Here is a 15,801-nt window from a genome sequence, read left to right as displayed (position 1 = left end):
TCACAGGCAGATCTGGGATGGGATCTTCCTACTTGTGCTTCCTCATGTCACTGGGGATGACAGGCACTTATATAGCCATTGGCTGAAACGGAGTGTCAAGAACTTCCTTTGCTAGGCTGGCCTCAAACTAAGAACCTAGATTACTACCTCCAAGTACGTTGAATTCATTTTATTTTATTTTCATTTATTTGCTAGTCCTGGGGCTTGAACTTGGGGCCTGGGTACTGTCCCTGAGCTGCTTTTGCTCAAGGATAGCACTCTACCACTTGAGCCACAGAGCCACTTCCGGCTGTTTATGTGGTACTGAGGAATTGAACCCAGGGCTTCATGTATGCTAGGCAAGCACTCCACCACTAAGCCACATTCCCAGCCCTAGAATTCATTTTTTGTTTGTTAGTTTTGTTGGTCCTGGGGCTTGAACTTTGGGCCTGGGCACCGTCCCTCAGCTCTTCAGCTCAAGGTGAATGCTCTACCACTTGAGCCACAGCATCACTTCCAGTTTTCTGGTGAGTTTGTGCGTGCGTGAGTGTGCGTGCATGGGTGCGTGCGTGCGTGCGTGCGTGCGTGTGTGTGTGTGTATTTATTGCCAATCCTGGGGCTTGAACTCAAGGTGTGGACACTGTCCCCGAGCTTTTGTGCTGAAGGCTAGCACTCTAACACTTTGAGCTACAGTTCCACGTCTGGTTTTTGGGTGGTTAAGAGAAAAGAGGGTCACAGACTTTTCTGTCTGGTCTGGCTTTGAATGGCAATCCTCAGCTCTCAATCTCCTGAATAGCTACGATTACAGGTGTGAGCCACTAGGCGCCTGGTTTATAATTCATTTTACTTACATTGCACCCAGCTACACTTTAGTTTTTGTGCAAATGTACATCTCAGGTATATTTTAGTTGTATCATGTGGATAATATATGTTTTGGGGTTGAGGTTTTGGTTTGTTTTATTTTTTGTTGGTCCTGAGGCTTGAACTCAGTTTGTCCCTTAGCTTTTGTGCTCAAGTAGTACTTTACCACTTGAGCCAAGCTCTACTTCAGGCTCTTTTTGCAATTCATTGGAGATAAGACTCTCCCTGACTTTCCTGCCCAGGCTGGCTTGGAACCACGATCCTTAGATCTCAGCCATTTGAGTAGTTAGGATTACAGGTCTGAGCTCCCCAGCACCCGGTTATTAATTGCTTTATATATAACCAATTCTGCTGTAAGAAATTTTGCCAGTACTACTAGTATCCCTTAACCAGGTAAATCCCTTTTCTTTAAATGTAGGATTTCATAAAGCCATAAAGCAGCCTGATGACAGAAGTTTAACTGCTATATAAGAAAGCTGAAAAAGATATCATTTCTGCCAACAGAATGCATGATAAAATAACACAATCCAAGTTTATAATTATACCACTTGACACGGCACCACTTCAAGCCTTTTCTGCTTATGTGGTACTGAGGTATCGAACCCAGGGCTTCATGCATGCTAGGCAAGCACTCTACCACTAAGGTACATTCCCAGCCCTAGACTCAGTTTTGTCATACATAAAACTGAGTACTATTCCCCTTGTACTATTCCCCTTATCAGGCTTGTGTGAAGAATTAAAAGCATTTTTGTATAGTGCCTTGTTTACAGTGGACATTCAATACATCACACTGATAATTATTAGTAATTATATTAAACTTCTTGTAAGGTGAGCTAATATTCAAAATGCTCTGATTACAAGCAATCTGGAAGCTAGAAAAAAGAACTGACCTTAAAACTTTACCTATATTTTAAGTATTTAATATATTTTCATAGTTGGCTTGTTTAGTGAATTTGACTAGAACATGAAGCAAATGAGGCTAATATTTTATTAAGAAGGTATATTTCTACCATATTAGCTGGTTTTCTTCAAAATATGAGTCTTCAGTTAGCTCGTTTTGTTTTGTTTTGGACACAAGGTCTTGGTATGCAGCCCAGGCTGGCCTTGACCTGTACAGAACTCACAAGTCCTGGGTTACAGGTCCCCACCATGGGCTCTTAACTCTATTAACAAAAAATAGAGGAACATTATGTCAATGATTTTATAATCAAAATCAGTTTCTTTTAATTTAATGCTACTACTGATTTTAAATTAATATCACTCTAAATACCACTAACATTGGGCTGGGAAGGTGGCTCAGCGGTAGAGTGCTTACCTTGCATGCATGAGGCCTTGGGTTCAATTCCTCAGCACCACATAAACAGAAAAGGCTGGAAGTGGCACTGTGGCTCAAGTGGTAAAGTGCTAGCCTTGAGATGAAGAGCTCGGGGACAGCACACAGGCCTAGAGTTCAAGTCCCATGAACAACAAAAAAAAAAAAAGAAAAGAAAAAGAAATGCATCTAAACACCACTAACAATGTTTACTTTTCTCTAGGGAGTTCTTAAAGCTGGGCTCAGGGTTTGTTGTCCCAACTACTCTGGGGACTAGAGCAGGAGCTGATTAAACAGAGAATTCCTGTGTTTAATAGGATAAATAAGCCAAATAAATCCAGCAAATGGAGTCTGAGTTAGGAGGATTTCAAGTTTGAGGCCAGCTTGGACTACATAGTGAGATTCATCTTTATAAGAAAGAAAGCAGGTGTGCAACTTTCATCACATTCATAATAAAAAGGACTTTCTTTGATTCTCATCAACAAACATAACTTCTGATTTTCTATTTTATTTTATTTTTTCGGTCATGGGGCCTGAACTCTAGGCCTGGGCACTGTCCCTCAGTTCTTCAGCTGTCGACTAGCACTCTACCACTTGAGCCTCAGCCCCACTTCTGGCTTTTTCTGCTTATGTGGTGCTGAGGAATCGAACCCAGGGCCTCATGCATGCAAGGCAAGCACGCTACCATTGAGCCACCTTCCCAGCCCCTGATTTTCTATTTTAAAGAATCGGTTCATTCTTATGTTTAAATTTTGAGCTGGGCACTGATGGCTCATGACTGTAATGCTAGCAACACAGGAGACTGAGATCTGAGGATCACAGTTCAAAGCCAGCCTGGGCAATCACCAATTAACCACCAGAAAACCAGAAGTAGAGCTGTGGCTCAAAGGGCTAGAGCACTAGCTTTGAGCTGAAGAGCTCAGGGACAGTGCCCAGACCCTGAGTTCAAGTCCCATGAGCGACAAAAAAAAAAAAATGCTGGTAGAAAGAATGGCATTAGGTTGTGGGGGCTCTGTCGCTGAGCTCTATTTTTTTTTTTTTTTTTGCTTAAGACTAGCTCTCTATCACTTCAAGCCACAGTGCTACATTTGGTTTCCAAGTGGTTAATTGGAGATAAGAGTCTCATGGAGGGGTGGGAAGGTAACTCAGTGGTAGACTGCTTGTCTTGCATGCATGACCAGGCCCTGGGTTCTATTCCTCAGCACCACATAAGCAGAAAAAGCCAGAAGTGGCACTTTGGCTCAAGTGGTAGAGCACTAGCCTTGAGCTGAAGAGCTGAGGGACAGTGCCCAGGCCCAGAGTTCTGGCCCCACAATTGGCAAAAAAAAAAGAGTCTCATGGAGCCAGGCACCGGTGGCTCACGCTTATAATCCTAGCTACTCAGGAGGCTGAGATCTGAGGATCACAGTTCAAAGCCAGCCTGGGCAGGGAAGTCCGGGAGACTTTTTTTTTTTTTCCAGGAGACTCGTATCTCCAATAAATCACTAGAAAATCGGAAGTGGCTCTGTGGCTCAAGCTGTAGAGCACTCGCCTTGAGCTGAAGAGTAGAGGGACAGCCCAAGCCCAGAGTTTAAGCCCCATGACTGACCAAAAAAAAAAAAAAAGTCTCATGGACTTTCCTGCCAGGGTTGGTTTTGAACTGTGATCCTCAAGATCTCAGCCTCCTGAATAGCTAAGATTACAGGTGTGAGCCACCAGCACCTGGCTAAAAGAATGACATTTCTTATATAGCTAAGTCTTCCTTACTCTTACAGTAGTAGTATTACCAAATACTATACTAAAAGTGCTGACAAAAAAAATGAACAGTAAATGCCTATTTACATGATTGATCATTACTTCTAAAATTTTCTAAAAATATACACCTAAATAATATCTAACATCTACTACGTATCTAAGATATCTAAAAACATATCACATCAAATACTCTTAATTTCTATATCTTTTATTCTTTTTTTTTTTTTTTTTGATGCCAGTACTGGGGCATGAACTCAGGACCTCAGACTCTTGTTTTGTTTTTTGTTTTTTTGGGTCTGGTCATGGGGCCTGAACTCTGGGCCTGGCACTGTCCCTCAGCTCTTCAGCTCAAGGTTAGCACTCTACCACTTGAGCCACAGCGCCACTTCCAGCTTTTTTTTTCTGCTTATGTGGTGCTGAGGAATGGAACCCAGGGCCCAAGCATGCAAGGCAAGTGCTCTACCACTGAGCCACCTTCCCAGCCCAAGGACCTCAGACTCTTGCTTACCTTTTTTTTTTTTTTTGGTCCGGTCGTGGGCCTGAACTCTTGGCCTGGGCGCTGTCCCTCAGCCCTTCAGCTCAAGGCTAGCGCTCTACCACTTGAGCCACAGTGCCACTTCCGGCTTTTTTCTTTTTGCTTATGTGGTGCTGAGGAATCGAACTCAGGGCCTCAGGCATGCAAGGCAAGCGCTCTACCACTGAGCCACCTTCCCAGCCCTTTGCTTACCTTTTTTGTTTAATGCTGTCATCTAACACTTGAGCCACACCTCCACTTGTGGCTTTTTGCCAGGTGATTGGGAGATTATGAGTCTCATGGATTTTGTTTCCCAAGCTTTCAAAATCGATTCTCAAATTTCAGCCTCCTGAATAGCTAGAATTATAGATATGAGCCACTGGCCCCTAGCTCCTACTTTTTCTACTTTTTTCTTACCCAAGGATGTCATTTCAAAAACATTAGTGCATGTATGTGTTTGTGCATTCACGTGTATGTGAGTGCACACAAGCATCTGTGTATGGTCCTGAGGTTTGAGGGCCTGAGCTCTGCCCCTGAACATTTTTGCTCAAGGCTAGCACAGCCTGAGACACAGCTTCACTTCCAGTTTTTTGGTGGTTAATTGGAGTTGCAAGTCTCTTGGGCTTTCCTGCCCTAGCTGGCTTCAAACAGCAAGCCTCAGATCTCAGCCTCCTGAGTAGCTATGATTACAGGCATGTGGTGTGAGCCACTGTTTTTTAAGGTACTGGGGTTTGAGCCAGGTGCCAGTAACTCCCCACTGTAATCCTAGCTCTGGCTACTAAGGATGCTGAGATCTGAGGATCAGGGTTCAAATCCAGCCCAGGCAGTAAAGTCCATGAGATTCTTATCTCCAATTAACCACCAGAAAACCAGAAGTAGCATTGGGGCTCAAAGTGGTAGAACAGTAGCCTAGAGTGTAAAAGCTCAGGGACAGTACCCAGGCCCTGATTTTAAGCCCCATTACTGACCAAAAAAAAAGGCACTGGGGTTTGAACTCTTGAGTCTTGTGATGGGTAAGCAAGTACTCTTCCACATGAACCATATTCGCAGCCCATTTTGCTTACCTTTCTTTTTCTTTTTCTTTTTTTTTTGGGGGGGGGGGGGTCCGGTCGTGGGGCCTGAACTCTGGGGCTGGGCACTGTCCCTCAGCTCTTCAGCTCAAGGCTAGCACTCTACCACTTGAGCCACAGTGCCACTTCCGGCTTTTTTCTTTTTGCTTATGTGGTGCTGAGGAATCGAACCCAGGGCTTCAGGTATGCAAGGCAAGCGCTCTACCACTGAGCCACCTTCCCAGCCCTTACCTTTTTTTTTTCAAGTAAGTTCTAGTCCTTTTTTACCCTGCTTCCCTTAGACTTTGATTTTCCTACCTTTGCCTCTATTAGCTAGGCAACTCAGATAACAGGAATGTACTACCACAGCGAATTTGTTTTGTTTTGTTTTTTTGAGATAGGGTCTTGATAACTTGTTTTTGTCTGGGCTCACTTCAAACTTCAAACTGTGATTCTCACGTCTCCATTTTTCCAAGTAGCTGAGTTTATAGGCATGAGCTGATATGCCCAGCCCACATATGGATTTCTTTTATATTTTCTGACAGCTTAATTCATGTGTGATTGGCATACAATGAAATAGCATATGTTAAAGTATTCAATTTGATGAGGGTTTTTTGGTATGCATATATCACATTTAAGGCAAACATATACATCACTGAACATTAGTTACTAGCAGTTCCTTGGTTAATCCCTTTACAAGGACTGGAGGAGAGGGTCTCTTTCCAAGCCCTTACTCCCCTAAAGAGGGCAAGTGGGAAGCCTTTGTTGTGGGGACCTATTCCTAAGAGCTGCAGGAGCAGAATTTTGAGCCTCCTTCTAAATTTCATATGGTAGGGGTTTGATGTACCTCAGTGGTAGAGCACTTGCCTAGCATGCTCAAGGCCTAAATTAGATCCTCAGTACCACATGAACAAACACAATAAAGCAATAAACGTACCTGGTCCTGCTCAACCTTCAACCTCTTAAGACTAGCACTTCTAAGTCTACTTATTTTCATTCTGATATAATTTCTTTAAGTTAAAAACAAAGAAAGACAAAGGAAAAGTCATAGCAAGCAGCAGAAACTTCAAATAACTAAGAATAACAAAGAATAAGTCCCTTGGAAAATGTTGCAAAAAGGACCATCCTCCTTTGCATATGTGACTCCAGGAAAACTGCCAAACCCTTCATTCCTCTTGGACACACTGCTGCAGATCCTCCAGATTCCTTAAGCACATGTCAGTATTCTCATTCTCTTTTAGTTTTGCCTTAAAATTCCCAAGCATATATTTATATTCTCAAAAATTCACCATTACCATGTCTTAGTTCTAAAAGTATATAGCCTGAAGTTCTATATAGTATTTGTACTTCTAGTAATAAAACTTACAATATTATATTATTAAAACAAATTTTCTTCAGGTCTAACAGACTTTTTTTTTTGGTCCATTATGGAGCTGAACTCAGGGCTTGGGCGCTATCCCTGAGCTCTTTTGCTCAAGGCTAGTGCTGAGTGGTTAATTGTAGATAAGAGTCTCACTGACTTTCCTGCGCAGGCTGGCTTTGAACTGCGATCCTCAGATCTCAGCCTCCTGAGTAGCTAGGATTACAGTATGAACTATTAACGCCTGGCTTAAAAGACTTACCTTAATATCAATTTTTTAAAAGTTTTTCAAATACTCTATTACACAAAATACTTATTTTTTTATTTTTTTGTGGGTCGTGGGGCTTGAACTCTGGGCCTGAGCACTGTCCCTCAGCTCTTCAGCTCAAGGCTAGCACTCTACCACTTGAGCTACACCACTTCCAGTTTTCTAGTGGTTTATTAGAGTTAATAGTTTCATGGACTTTCCTGCCCAGGCTGGCTTTGAACCATGATCCTCAGATCTCAGCCTCCTGAGTAGCTAGTATTACAAGCATGAGCCACCAGCACCTTGCTAAAATACTTATTTTTAAAGGTGATAAGTCATTAAGGGACTGTTTCTGACATAAAATTCTTGTGTGTTTGTGCCTGTGTGTGTATCTCTGTGTGTACAAGTACTGAGGCTTGAAAGTAGAGACTGGGCACTGTCTCTTAGCTTTTTCTGTCAAGGGTGGTGCTCTATCACTTGAGCCACACCTCCACTTCCAGCTTTTTGCTGGTTAGCTGGAGATAAGAGTCTCTTAGACTTCCTGTCTGGGCTGGCTTTGAACTGTGATCCTCAGATTTCAGTTTCCTGAATAGATAGGGTTAAGGCATGATTAAATTATGGATGAATAATAAGTTAACTGAAGAAAGTCCATGTGTTAAAAGCAAGTAAGTAATCAAATTGTTCAATGTTCACAATTATAAAGAGTGAACTCTTATATTTTCCCCCACACTCAATTAAGAATTAAGATTCTTCTATTATTTGCTAGAGAACTGAATGATCTAAATAAATGGACAATGACTTACAGAACAACTATTCCAGTGAAAGGGATATTTATTCAACTCGAGAAAAAGAAGTTTCTTCCTTGGAATCTTTGTCACAAAAATTAGTACATTTTGTGAAAAGATAGCTTTTGCCTTTGAAATCAAATATCAAAGGCTACATGTTTTCCAGTCTTCCATTTACATGTTTTGGAATAAAGATATTAAAGAAATAAAAATAACTGAAACAGAATTTGAAGAAATAAAACAATCATGATGCAGAGATGAAGCAGTAGTTTCTTCACAATTTCATACAACATTAATGAGAAGTTATATAATCCCCTAGATTCGAGAGAGCTACAATGATCTCTTTCCATTTTCAGTACTGTTTTCTGTTCTCACATCCTCCCACCCCAAAATAATTCTACATAAATTCTACCTAGCTTTCAGATGAACCATATAGTTTTCAATAAAAAGGCAAACCTATAGTAGCACAAAACATGCATAAATATTAACCTAGCTTTAAATAAAGATTGTAGGTAATATTTTAGTTCCTCAAGTTAAAGTTACAACATACACTGCATGCAATTAATTCTCAGGGGAGAAAAATGATTAAGACAAGAGCTCTTGCTTAAACCATTTTCTTTGTACTTAAACCTCTATCTTACCCAGGGTATTTTGCTATCGATTATTATCACTATTTTTCTTTTTTTTTTCAGTCGTGGGCCTGAACTCTGGACCTGGGTGCTGTCCCTCAGCTCTTCAGCTCAAGGCTAGTGCTCTACTTGAGCCACAGCGCCACTTCCAGCTTTTTCTGCTTATGTGCTGCTGAGGAATCAAACCCAGGCCTTCATGCATACAAGGCAAGTACTCTACCATTGAGCCACCTTCCCAGCCCTATCTATTTCTTTTCTCTACAAAAATTAGAATTCTATTGTATTGTCAGTTTCTTTAAAATGATTTTATATATTCTGTATTTTATATGGTCTTGTATTACTGCCTGGCCTTGACTTCCACTAAAGCAAAATAAAAAGTTTTATAATACGTTTTCTCTAAAAAGAAATTTTTTGCTTTGAAAAAAAAATTAATTCTTTTGCGGCAGGATCTTGTACAGTCCAGGCTGGTCTGGCACTAGTGATTCTTTTACCTTCTTATTCCTAGCACTGGGATTACTGGCATGAACCACCACACCCAGTTAAATGTTTCTTATTTTGCATTTGCTTTCTTTTGGGACATGAAATGTTCTCAAACTAGCTCATTTCTGTGTTAGTTGTTTACTGTCAATATGTATGTTTATACTTAGAGCTTTTTTTTTTTTTTTTTACAAACAATGCTTCATAGCACAGTAGTTAGAGAGGAAGAAACAAAAGAAAGGGTGAACAAGGGGGCACAAGGGAAACAAAAGTGGAACACATCGGAGACACGACTCAATTTCTTGGCCTCAAATTCCCTTAAGTCCTCATGCCAAAGATTCTCAATATCCAAAAAAGATTCAAAGAATCAGGGACACAATGCAAAATGTGATAAGACCAACACAGGAGAAATCAAATCAGAAGCTGAAGATATTTAATGGAATGTTTTATTACTACCTGAGGAAGAATTAGCACAAAAAAAAAATAAGGCCAGGCGCCGGTGGCTCATGCCTGTAATCCTAGCTACTCAGAAGGGTGAGATCTGAGGATCCCGATTCAAAGCCAGCCTGGGCAGGAAAGTCTGTGAGACGCTTATCTCCAATAAACCACTCAAAAACCAGAAGTGGCGCTGTGGCTCAAGCGGTAGAGTGCTCGCCTTGAGCTGAAGAGCACAGGGACAGCGCCCAAGCCCAGAGTTCAAGCCCCACGACCAACAACAAAAAAAAAAAGGATAAATAAGTACCCCAAGCCTAGATATTGAAAGGTTTGCTCTTACTACACTACATGGCTCAAAAGGCTTTTCAAAGTTTTCTAACTCTAAGAAATGCATTTTACGTTGTGATCTATTACATACACGTATGAGAGGTTTTCCAAACGATACTTTTCTTTACCAAATACAAAAATATTAAAAAAATCACTTTATTTTCAATGTGATAACCTGCCAATTTGATTTTGTACATTACTAAATAATTATTATCCATGCTTTTTAAAAACGGGCTCACAAAAGGATATCCTTAACTGAATAAAGTAGTGCATAACTGTAGGCCTAGCACTCCAATAATCCCAGCAGTTGAGAAGCTGAGATAGAACAGTGTCCAATGCCAGCCTGTAGTATATTGTAAGAATCTGTTTCACTCAAACAACAAAAAGATATTTATTAGGATTAGGATGGTGGTGATGGTGATATGTGCCTCTACTAATCTCTTTTGCAAGATAGTTATTTGAAGGTTGCTTATTATATTTTCATTAATGCAAGTATAGTCCCTTGACCAAGACAAACATCAATTGAGATAAATACTAATTCTTGGGCCCCACCCTACATGTGGCAAATCAGAAACCCCAAATGGAGCCAACCAATTTGTAGCCTTGTAAGCCCTCCAAGAAAGACTGATATGTCTGAAAATAAATGCATCAAGGAACTCAGGTCTTTATCCTTTAACAATCCAGTACACGGTGCTGTGTGTCAGTCACTATTCCAAAAGCTCTACCTAACTTTTTTAAAAAGCTGTAAACACTATGAAAACTATTGGTTTTCCTATTTTACTACAGATGAGCAAAATCTGGAGAAATTAAGTTGGCCAAGCTACTCACCGGGACTGAACTTCCAACTTATTTTGAATATAGCAGGACATGCCTATCCTGGTCATGAATATCCTCTTTCTGATCAGGTCTTCAGTTCTATTCCTTTAGCTCAGCTACTCCTCCCCCACTTTTCCTCTCAAATTCCCTCCCTGTCAATGTCTTTATTCTCTAGCATTGAAGCTATCCTAAAACATTTCTAAAGCCTTGGAATGCAAGTCACTAAATCTTGGGGTTTTTCTTTTTTAGGGGGTGGGGCGGGGTGTTGCTTTTTTTTTTTTTTTTTTTCTGATCCTAGATGGCACCTTCTTATTCATTATGCAGCTTAAGTTTCTTCTTCTTTTTTTGGAGAACTTACAACACAGTATTGTTAATTTCCCATAGCTGCTGTCCTGGCCAGCTTCCACCTGACCACTGCACTGCCAATGGACAACTTTCTCTACAACTCCCTTCCTACAAGGAAATTACTCCTCCCTTCCCACCTCCATCCCACTTTGCTCCAAGGAACTTCCATTTCCCCGTGGGAACCCTCACCCTAGTCTCACACCCCAAACTGCTACCCCGGGGAAGAAACACTTCCTTCCTGGTGGCCGGGGGTAATCTTCAGATCCACTTTTAGGTCTCCGGTCGCAGACCCGCTGGGGTGAGGGGTGGGGTTCCCCCAAACCCTTCAAAGTTCCCACCCATCCGACACCCCCACCCCACCCCACGAAAGACCATCTGCTCCCCACGTCGGCTGGAGCTCGACTTCCTCGGACAGCCGCGCTCTTCTGGAGGGTCCGGATCACCGACACACCGACACACACACCCCGACACACACACACAGAGCCAGGCCGCTCCCGGTCACCCCGGACCCCGGCGGCCCTCGGTCTCCCCACTTCCCCTCGCTCCCCGGCAGGAGCCACTCCTAGTTCCCTCAGGTCCCCGGCTCTCAGCGCGCCAGCCGCTCCCAGGCTCCCCGGGGCTCCCGGCTCCCCGCCACCGCCGGCACCCGAGCCGTCCGGGGTATCCCCAAGTCACCGCACCCTCGGACCAGTCACCCCGGGTCACCCCCCACCCTCACACCCCGGCCGCTGCCGTCTCCCCAGGAAGCGGCCGCTCTCCACAGCGGCCGCGGGTCAGTGCTCGGGACCCGAGCGTGCTCCGAGAGCCCCCGGCCGGACCCGCGGGGTCCCGCGCCAGCCGCCCTGCCCACAGCGACCTCGGCCACCCGCAGCCCGGCCATTCTCCCACCAGCCCGTCAGCGCGAACTCGCCGCCGCCGCCGCCGTCGCCCCGGCCCCGGCCCCGACCCGGCGTCCAGGCCCGCTTCCTTCAGCCTCAGCTTCCTAAACGCGGAGCTAGAGTTTCCGCCCCGCGACGGCCTTCAGACTTCGGGCCCAGGTTCCGGACACTCACCTGCCGCTGCCTCCGGACCAACTCCAGTGCCTCTTCCTCTACCTCGGCCGCCAGGAGCCACCAAGCGCCACCACCTCCCCCATGACAACAGGCCCACCCCCATCATCTTTCCGACCTGCCCATTGGACAACGGGGCGGAGGTTCTCTACTCTTATTGGCCCAAGTTACCTGCCCGTCATCGTGTCTTTACCGCCCCTTTTCCTGGACCTGGTATTCGCCCCCACCGAGACCTGGAACGTCCTAGTCCAAGCTTTAGTTGTCATTGGTTGATGGTTGGACAGTTCGAAGTTATGATAGGCTACTAAAAGTGTCTATTAAGTTAACAGGCACTGGACGTGACGGCCACGGTTGGTTCAAGCTTGTGCACAGTTTGGTTGCACAGTAGAAAGCTCACGTCCGAGGTTACCGGGGAAGGGTTAACTCTTTGTTGTGGAGTTCGCGCAGTGAACCAGGTGAAACTCACCCACTGCCAACACACTCATAGAGATAACACTTGCAATACGCCAACAGCACCAAAAATTGTCTTTAGAAGTGTCTCTCACCCACCTCTGGGGAGAAAGATCCCATATCAATTAAAATCTCCTTTTCTTGGGGTCCCAATGAGCCCCATTTCCTTGAAGTTCTTTCCTGTCTCCATGCTGGAGCGCAAAGCGCGGCGGTTTATTTAGCAGCAATCAGTCTACTTCCATTGCAATTATAAGCGTAATTGCAATAAACTTAAGGGTCGTGTTGACAATTCTCTAGCCTCCAGACCCACTCCTGACTTCCCTTCAGCAAGTTTTAAATAAATGAGGATTGCTTTTCCTCCTACCTCTCACTTCCCACCCGTGCTTGAATTTTATGTTCAGCAGTTCTTAAATAGCCCTACTAGCTGTGTGTCAAATACGTTAAAAGCTTGTCTTTTTTCTTCTTCTAAACCTCTCCCTAGCAGTCTAAATTAGGGCCATTGAGTGAATTGCAAGGCTTCTTTTTTCTTCTTCCCTCACTTGGCACAATGATTATGAGAATAAATGGTTGCATTTTTTATTCCTTTGGGTACAAATCACAGTAGGCATTTTTGACAAATCTGGTGTTGCTATAAAAACTTGTACTCCTAGAAATATATTCGTCATTAGCTTTTTGACTTTTCTTTTCCACCCACTTTTCCTGCTCCTAAATAAGAAAATGCTGGCCTGATTACTCTCTCAGTTTCTAAATCAAATTTAAATATACCTTCCTCACAACTCTACCTGCAATATGCAAAGTCATGGATGGCGAAACATATACACTTGAGGACAGTTGGGCAAGGTTGGAACAAGTCAAGGAGGTCTGACCCTCATAAGCACTGCTTTATAACTGGGACCTCCCTGTGGGGCCACGAATCTGGACTTTGGAAGTTTTGCACTTTGCCTGTATTGTCTTCTGGCTATCTCTTTGTCCCATATCTTTTTTATTTACTAGCCTTCTGCTCTTTGTGGAGCAAGATACAAGGAATCTGAAACCGTATGGTTTGTTATTCCGGAGAAGAAGAAAAAAGAAGCAGCTGTCTGTTTTCTAGCCTATATTTTCAGTCAAGTTTAAATAAACTACACACTTCCATCATCAAACTAAATGGAAATTACTCCTCCAGTAACTATACATAACAATAAGATGTCTTCCTAGTTATTGTCCGGAACTTTCCTCTCCCTTCTCTCATCCTCACCTTTCAATTTAGAAATAGCCTCACATTCAATTCAATGACTCACAAAAAAAAAAAAAAAAAATCCCATAAAAGGAAAGCAGAAAAGCCAAAATAACTAAAGAGATGTATGAATCACTCCCTTGAAAGAAAGATCAGATACTGACCACGATAAGATGGCCTGAGCTAATGTCTTAAAACAAATGAAGTAGTATGCAAATACGATAACACCCCAATGCGAAGGCAATATCAATATATCCTTTTACGTAGCCGTTTCCTATATCACTAATAGCTTTCTTTTCTTTAGTCTTGGCAATGTGCCATACTACCAATTTTAGAGCAAGTTAGAAAGACAATTAATATCCTGGCACATAGGAAACAATAACAACAATAACGTCATAGGAGGGCATGGCCATTATTATGGTACTTTGGGTAATAATGGCTCTTGCACAGCCACAGTGGCTAGGTGTCATAGAGAACATAGAATTAGGCCAGTCTCACTAAGAGGACTTGCCGTTTAAGTTTAGGAACTCAACAAAATGACTATCACCAAAAAAAAAAAAAAAAAAGTGGACAATTGCCCTATAGTCATTATTTCGGAGATTAAAAGGCTTTCATAAATGCATTTGTTCATGTTTGGATACATTTCCAGCACTCGCATTCTTTGAGAACATCACTTAAGAAAGAAAAATGTAAAGTAGATACAACACAGTAAAAAGAAGGAAAATCTTAAAGAAGGAAGGTTTTCAAGAACTTGCTTTGAACTAGCAGAAGGCTATTGTGTTATCAAAGACTGCAGCACTGGACAGGTTATTGCCTGAACCCTGTATTTTGATTTTTACGTGCACATGGTAACCTATAACGTAATTACTCTGTGTAGCTTCTCTTTTCTTTGCCACTCTCAGGGCCTGCGCTCAGAACACGGAGTCTGGGAGGCTACAGCTTTGTGTTGTGTAGCTGGCTAAGGGAGGTGGTGCAGATGGTATCTGTTCATAGCCACTTGCTTAATCCAGGATGGCAGGTATATTAAGAGCCAAAACAGCCTCTACCGACTGCAATTAAGTGGAAAATGGAAGGTCATACTGGTTTGGTGGTGTATGCCTATAATCCAGCACTTGGAAGATTGAGGCAGAGATAGAATGAGTTCAAGTCTAGCCTGGAGTAAGTAATAATGATGCCCTGTAGAAAGGAAGGAAGAGAAGAAAAAAGGAAATGGTGGGCTAGGAGTAACATCCCAATGTCTGAGGGATGATATGGTGTGCATTGACCTTTTGTGATTATTAAAGCTACGTTTTCTGCTGCTCTTTTTTCATAGTCACTTTTCTTTTTTTCTTTCTGTCAATACTGGGTCATGAATGCAGGGTCTAGGCACTGTCCCTTTGCTTTTTTGCTCAAGGTTTATACTCTACCAATTGAGCCACAGCTCCACTTCTGGCTTCTTGGTAGTTGGAGTTTGGAGTCTCATGGACTTTCTTGCCTGGCTTTGAACCTCAATCCTCAGATCTCAGCCTCAGATACACCCAGCCATAGTCACTTTTCAAGGGAACAGAATCCAAGTGTCCTTTCATATCTTCTCAATTCCAGACAGGCATAATCTGATTAGGGAAAAGGTCTCTTTCTTGGTTTTGGAATCCCCCCACCCCCATCACCCACCATTTTATATACATAATTCCACCTGGATTTAAAGTGGCAAGCAATTGCTGAAGAAAAATCACTCCAAAAACAGACAAGGGCCAGAGAAGCCTGCCACTAGCAGTTGGAGACAGGCCAAGATATTTGATAAGTGGTGTTAGAGGGATCCAGAGGGTGGAGGCTAACAAAGATGAAGGGATTAGAGAGAAATGAAAAGAAGGGGAAGGGGAAAGGGGAGAGAAAGAGGGAGGGAAGGAGGAAGGGGGGAGGAAAGGAGATAAGGAAGGGAAAGAAAAAAATGAAGGAAGGGAGGGAAGAAGAGAAGGAAAAAGGAAAGGAGGGAGGAAGAGAGGGAAATAGAGCTATTTGACATCTGGTCAGGAAAGGAAAAGGTAAAGAAAGCTAGAACAAGAGTCCAGAGGCTCCATCAGAGTGCTGAGCCAGCTCAGAGTCCTATCCCTGCCCCTGCCCCTCCCTGATGGTGGACTTTATACCAGGTTGCATAATTGCACCAGCAAATTACCCACTCTGTCACCTGGAAAAGGGAAAGAGTATCAAGGTTCCAGCCAGTAAGACTGTTGTTTCATTGT

General features: G+C 43.1%; 1 protein-coding gene across 8 annotated transcripts in view; it reads right to left on the bottom strand.

The window, feature by feature from the left end:
• The window catches only part of Numb (NUMB endocytic adaptor protein), a 132,043-nt gene extending 120,034 nt beyond the window's left edge, over positions 1-12,009 (bottom strand). For 7 of the 8 annotated variants that reach the window (XM_042692802.1, XM_042692808.1, XM_042692805.1 and 4 more), the window contains exon 1: positions 11,923-12,009. The gene's annotated coding sequence lies outside the window, so the exon portion shown is untranslated. The remainder of the gene's footprint in view (positions 1-11,922) is intronic. The other variant, XM_042692803.1, reaches the window with a different exon arrangement.
• Positions 12,010-15,801: the final 3,792 nt, after the last annotated feature.

Source organism: Dipodomys spectabilis, unplaced genomic scaffold, assembly GCF_019054845.1.
Source record: "Dipodomys spectabilis isolate Male_0828 unplaced genomic scaffold, ASM1905484v1 ptg000157l, whole genome shotgun sequence".
NCBI classification, from domain to species: Eukaryota; Metazoa; Chordata; class Mammalia; order Rodentia; family Heteromyidae; genus Dipodomys; species Dipodomys spectabilis.
Note: the sequence above shows the minus strand (reverse complement) of the source record. Positions and strands in the feature narration are given on the sequence as shown.